Below are 10,000 nucleotides of genomic sequence, written 5' to 3' on the forward strand. Positions count from 1 at the left end.
ATAGACAGTATATATACACATATATGACAGTATATATGCACATATATAGACAGTATATATACACACACATATATATAGACAGTATATACGCACACATATATAGACAGTATATATACACACTATATATAGACAGTATATATACACACACATATATATATATGACAGTATATATACACACACACATATATAGACAGTATATATACACACACATATATAGACAGTATATATACACACACACATATATAGACAGTATATATACACACACATATATAGACAGTATATATACACACACATATAGACAGTATATATATACACACACATATAGACAGTATATATACACACACACATATATAGACAGTATATATACACACACACATATATAGACAGTATATATACACACACATATAGACAGTATATATACACACATATATAGACAGTATATATACACACACTATATATATACACATATAGACAGTATATATACACACACACATATATAGACAGTATATATACACACACATATATAGACAGTATATATACACACACATATATAGACAGTATATATACACACACATATAGATAGATAGTATATATACACACATATATATAGACAGTATATATACACACACATATATAGACAGTATATATACACACACATATATAGACAGTATATATACACACACACATATATAGACAGTATATATACACACATATAGACAGTATATATACACACATATACAGTATATATACACACATATATAGACAGTATATATACACACACACATATATAGACAGTATATATACACACACATATATAGACAGTATATATACACACACATATATAGACAGTATATATACACACACATATATAGACAGTATATATACACACACATATATAGACAGTATATATACACACATATATAGACAGTATATATACACACACACATATATAGACAGTATATATACACACACATATAGACAGTATATATACACACATATATATAGACAGTATATATACACACACATATATAGACAGTATATATACACACACACATATAGACAGTATATATACACACACATAACATATATATAGACAGTATAGACTATATACACACATATATAGACAGTATATATACACACACATATAGACAGTATATATATACACACACACATATATAGACAGTATATATACACACACATATAGACAGTATATATACACACACATATATAGACAGTATATATACACACATATATAGACAGTATATATACACACACATATAGACAGTATATATACACACACATATATAGACAGTATATATACACACACATATAGACAGTATATATACACACACATATATAGACAGTATATATACACACATATAGACAGTATATATGCACACACATATATAGACAGTATATATACACACACATATATAGACAGTATATATACACACATACATATATATACAGACAGTATATATATATACACACACATATATAGACAGTATATATACACACACATATATAGACAGTATATATACACACACATATATAGACAGTATATATACACACACACATATATATAGACAGTATATATACACACACATATATAGACAGTATATATACACACACATATATAGACAGTATATATACACACACATATATATAGACAGTATATATACACACACATATATAGACAGTATATATACACACACATATAGACAGTATATATACACACACACATATATAGACAGTATATATACACACACATATATAGACAGTATATATACACACACATATATATAGACAGTATATATATACACACACATATAGACAGTATATATACACACACATATATAGACAGTATATATACACACACATATATATATAGACAGTATATATACACACACATATATATATAGACAGTATATATACACACATATATATAGACAGTATATATACACACACATATATAGACAGTATATATACACACACATATATAGACAGTATATATACACACACATATAGACAGTATATATACACACACATATAGACAGTATATATACACACATATATAGACAGTATATATACACACATATATATAGACAGTATATATACACACATAGACAGTATATATACACACATATATAGACAGTATATATACACACACATATATAGACAGTATATATACACACACATATAGACAGTATATATATACACACACATATATAGACAGTATATATACACACACATATATAGACAGTATATATACACACACATATATATAGACAGTATATATACACACACATATATATATATAGACAGTATATATACACACACACATATATAGACAGTATATATACACACACATATATAGACAGTATATATACACACACATATAGACAGTATATATACACACACATATATAGACAGTATATATACACACACACATATAGACAGTATATATACACACACATATATAGACAGTATATATACACACACATATATAGACAGTATATATACACACACACATATATAGACAGTATATATACACACATATAGACAGTATATATACACACACATATATAGACAGTATATATACACACACATATATAGACAGTATATATATACACACACACATATATAGACAGTATATATATACACACACATATAGACAGTATATATACACACACATATAGACAGTATATATATACACACACATATATATAGACAGTATATATACACACACATATAGACAGTATATATACACACACATATATAGACAGTATATATACACACACATATAGACAGTATATACATACACACACATATATAGACAGTATATATACACACACATATATAGACAGTATATATACACACACATATAGACAGTATATACATACACACACACATATATAGACAGTATATATACACACACATATATAGACAGTATATATACACACACATATAGACAGTATATATATACACACACACATATATAGACAGTATATATACACACACATATATAGACAGTATATAAACACACACATATAGACAGTATATATATATATATATACACACATATAGACAGTATATATACACACACACATATAGACAGTATATATACACACACATATATAGACAGTATATATAGACACACATATAGACAGTATATAACTACACACACACATATATAGACAGTATATATACACACACATATATAGACAGTATATATACACACACATATAGACAGTATATATATACACACACACATATATAGACAGTATATATACACACACATATATAGACAGTATATATATACACACACACATATATATAGACAGTATATATACACACATAGACAGTATATATACACACATATAGACAGTATATATACACACACATATAGACAGTATATATATACACACACACACACATATATAGACAGTATATATACACACACATATATAGACAGTATATATACACACATATATATATATATAGACAGTATATATACACACACATATATAGACAGTATATATACACACACATATATATATATATAGACAGTATATATACACACACACACATATATAGACAGTATATATACACACATATATATATATATATATAGACAGTATATATATACACACACATATATAGACAGTATATATACACACATATATATATAGACAGTATATATACACACACACATATATATAGACAGTATATATACACACATATATATAGACAGTATATATATACACACACATATATAGACAGTATATATACACACATATATATAGACAGTATATATACACACACACATACATATAGACAGTATATATACACACACATATATATATAGACAGTATATAAACACACACACATATATATATATATATAGACAGTATATATACACACACACACATATATAAACAGTATATATACACACATATATATATATATAGACAGTATATATATATACACACACATATATAGACAGTATATATACACACATATATATAGACAGTATATAAACACACACATATATATATATAGACAGTATATAAACACACACATATATATATAGACAGTATATATACACACATATATATAGACAGTATATATACACACACACACATATATAGACAGTATATATACACACATATATATATAGACAGTATATAAACACACACATATATATAGACAGTATATATATACACACATATATAGACAGTATATATACACACACATATAGACAGTATATATACACACATATATATAGACAGTATATATACACACACATATATATATAGACAGTATATATATACACACACATATATAGACAGTATATATACACACACATATAGACAGTATATATACACACATATATATAGACAGTATATATACACACATATATAGACAGTATATATACACACACATATATAGACAGTATATATACACACATATATATAGACAGTATATAAACACACACATATATATATATATAGTATATATATACATATATATATATATATATATATATATATATATAGACAGTATATATACACACACACACATATATAGACAGTATATATACACACATATATATATATATATATATATATATAGACAGTATATATATACACACACATATATAGACAGTATATATACACACATATATATAGACAGTATATAAACACACACATATATATATAGACAGTATATAAACACACACATATATATATATAGACAGTATATATACACACATATATATAGACAGTATATATACACACACACATATATAGACAGTATATATACACACACATATATATATAGACAGAATATAAACACACACATATATATATATATAGACAGTATATATATACACACACATATATAGACAGTATATATACACACACATATAGACAGTATATATACACACATATATATAGACAGTATATATACACACACACATATATATATAGACAGTATATATACACACATAGACAGTATATATACACACATATATAGACAGTATATATACACACACATATATAGACAGTATATATACACACACATATAGACAGTATATATATACACACACACATATATAGACAGTATATATACACACACATATATAGACAGTATATATACACACACACATATATATAGACAGTATATATACACACATAGACAGTATATATACACACATAGACAGTATATATACACACATATAGACAGTATATATACACACACATATATAGACAGTATATATACACACACATATAGACAGTATATATACACACACATATATAGACAGTATATATACACACACATATATATATAGACAGATATATAGACAGTATATATACACACATATATAGACAGTATATATACACACACATATAGACAGTATATATACACACACACACATATATAGACAGTATATATACACACACATATATAGACAGTATATATACACACACATATAGACAGTATATATACACACACATATATAGACAGTATATACACACACATATAGACAGTATATATACACACACACATATATAGACAGTATATATACACACACACATATAGACAGTATATATACACACACATATAGACAGTATATATACACACACATATATAGACAGTATATATACACACACATATAGACAGTATATATACACACACACATATATAGACAGTATATATACACACACATATATAGACAGTATATAAACACACACACATATAGACAGTATATATATATATACACACATATAGACAGTGTATATATACACACACACATATAGACAGTATATATACACACACATATATAGACAGTATATATAGACACACATATAGACAGTATATACATACACACACACATATATAGACAGTATATATACACACACATATATAGACAGTATATATACACACACATATAGACAGTATATATATACACACACACATATATAGACAGTATATATACACACACATATATAGACAGTATATATACACACACACATATATATAGACAGTATATATACACACATAGACAGTATATATACACACATATAGACAGTATATATACACACACATATAGACAGTATATATATACACACACACACACATATATAGACAGTATATATACACACACATATATAGACAGTATATATACACACATATATATAGACAGTATATATACACACACACACATATATATATAGACAGTATATATACACACATAGACAGTATATATACACACATATATAGACAGTATATATACACACACATATAGACAGTATATATATACACACACACATATATAGACAGTATATATACACACATATATAGACAGTATATATACACACACATATAGACAGTATATATATATACACACACATATATAGACAGTATATAAACACACACATATAGACAGTATATATACACACACACATATATAGACAGTATATATACACACACACATATAGACAGTATATATACACACACACATATAGACAGTATATATACACACACATATATAGACAGTATATATACACACACATATAGACAGTATATACATACACACACACATATATAGACAGTATATATACACACACATATATAGACAGTATATATACACACACATATAGACAGTATATATATACACACACACATATATAGACAGTATATATACACACACATATATAGACAGTATATAAACACACACATATAGACAGTATATATATATATATATATACACACATATAGACAGTATATATACACACACATATATAGACAGTATATATACACACACAAATATATAGACAGTATATATACACACACATATATAGACAGTATATACACACACACATATAGACAGTGTATATATATTCACACACATATAGACAGTATATATACACACACATATATAGACAGTATATATACACACACACATATATAGACAGTATATATACACACACATATATAGACAGTATATATACACACACATATATAGACAGTATATATACACACACACATATATAGACAGTATATATACACACACATATATAGACAGTATATATATACACACACACATATATAGACATTATATATACACACATATAGACAGTTTATAAAAAAAACACATATATAGACAGTATATAAACACACACATATAGGCAGTATATATACACACACATATATATAGACAGTATATAAACACACACATATATAGACAGTGTATATATATATATATACACACATAGATAGACAGTGTATATATACACACACATATAGACAGTATATACACAAACACATATATAGACAGTATATACACACACACACATATATAGACAGTATATAAACACACACATATATGGACAGTATATATATTCACACACATATAGACAGTATATATACACACATATATATATATATAGACAGTATATATACACACATATATAGACAGTATCTAAACACACACATATATAGACAGTATATATACACACACATATATAGACAGTATATATATATACACACACATATAGACAGTATATATATTCACACACATATAGACAGTATATATATACACATACACATATAGACAGTGTATATATATTCACACACATATAGACAGTATATATACACACATATATATATATATAGACAGTATATATACACACATATATAGACAGTATATAAACACACACATATATAGACAGTATATATACACACACATATATAGACAGTATATATACACACACATATATAGACAGTATATATACACACACATATAGACAGTATATATACACACATATATATATAGACAGTATATAAACACACACATATATATATATATATAGACAGTATATATACACACACACACATATATAGACAGTATATATACACACACATATATATATATAGACAGTATATATATACACACACATATATAGACAGTATATATACACACATATATATAGACAGTATATAAACACACACATATATATATATAGACAGTATATAAACACACACATATATATATAGACAGTATATATACACACATATATATAGACAGTATATATACACACACACATATATAGACAGTATATATACACACATATATATATATACAGTATATAAACACACACATATATATATAGACAGTATATATATACACACACATATAGACAGTATATATACACACACATGTAGACAGTATATATACACACATATATATAGACAGTATATATACACACATATATAGACAGTATATATACACACATATATAGACAGTATATATACACACACATATAGACAGTATATATATACACACACACATATATAGACAGTATATATACACACACATATATAGACAGTATATATACACACACACATATATATAGACAGTATATATACACACATAGACAGTATATATACACACATATATAGACAGTATATATACACACATAGACAGTATATATACACACATATATAGACAGTATATATACACACACATATAGACAGTATATATATATATACACACACACATATATAGACAGTATATATACACACACATATATAGACAGTATATATACACACATATATATAGACAGTATATATACACACACATATAGACAGTATATATATACACACACACATATAGACAGTATATAAACACACACATATAGACAGTATATATACACACACATATATAGACAGTATATATACACACACATATATAGACAGTATATATACACACACACATATATAGACAGTATATATACACACACATATATAGACAGTATATATACACACACATATATAGACAGTATATATACACACACACATATAGACAGTATATATATACACACACACATATAGACAGTGTATATATATTCACACACATATAGACAGTATATATACACACACATATATAGACAGTATATATACACACACATATATAGACAGTATATATACACACACACATATATAGACAGTATATATACACACACACATATAGACAGTATATATATACACACACACATATAGACAGTGTATATATATTCACACACATATAGACAGTATATATACACACACATATATAGACAGTATATATACACACACACATATATAGACAGTATATATACACACACATATATAGACAGTATATATACACACACACATATATAGACAGTATATATACACACACACATATAGACAGTATATATACACACACATATATAGACAGTATATATACACACACATATAGACAGTATATATACACACACATATATAGACAGTATATATACACACACATATATAGACAGTATATATACACACACATATATAGACAGTATATATACACACACATATATAGACAGTATATATATACACACACATATAGACAGTATATATACACACATATAGACAGTATATATATACACACCCACATATAGACAGTGTATATATATTCACACACATATAGACAGTATATATATTCACACATATATAGACAGTATATAAACACACACATATATAGACAGTATATATACACACACATATATAGACAGTGTATATATACACACATATATAGACAGTATATAAACACACACATATATAGACAGTATATATATACACACACACATATAGACAGTATATATATTCACACATATATAGACAGTATATAAACACACACATATATAGACAGTATATATACACACACATATATAGACAGTATATAAACACACACATATATAAACAGTATATATACACACACATATATAGACAGTGTATATATACACACATATAGACAGTATATAAACACACACATATATAGACAGTATATATACACACACATATATATAGACTGTATATATACACACATATATGTATGTGTGTGTGTATATACTGTCTATATGTGTTTGTTTATTCTGTCTATTTATATTAATAATTTATGCTGTATAAATAATATGTATTGTTATAT

The 10,000-nt window shown here is 25.4% G+C and overlaps 1 protein-coding gene across 2 annotated transcripts in view; it reads left to right on the forward strand.

Moving 5' to 3' along the window:
• LOC127618525 (tetratricopeptide repeat protein 39B-like) overlaps positions 1–10,000 on the forward strand; it is a 38,249-nt gene that overhangs the window by 18,761 nt on the left and 9,488 nt on the right. The window lies entirely within an intron of this gene.

The sequence above is a fragment of the Xyrauchen texanus genome, chromosome 25 (genome assembly GCF_025860055.1).
Source record: "Xyrauchen texanus isolate HMW12.3.18 chromosome 25, RBS_HiC_50CHRs, whole genome shotgun sequence".
Lineage (NCBI taxonomy): Eukaryota > Metazoa > Chordata > Actinopteri > Cypriniformes > Catostomidae > Xyrauchen > Xyrauchen texanus.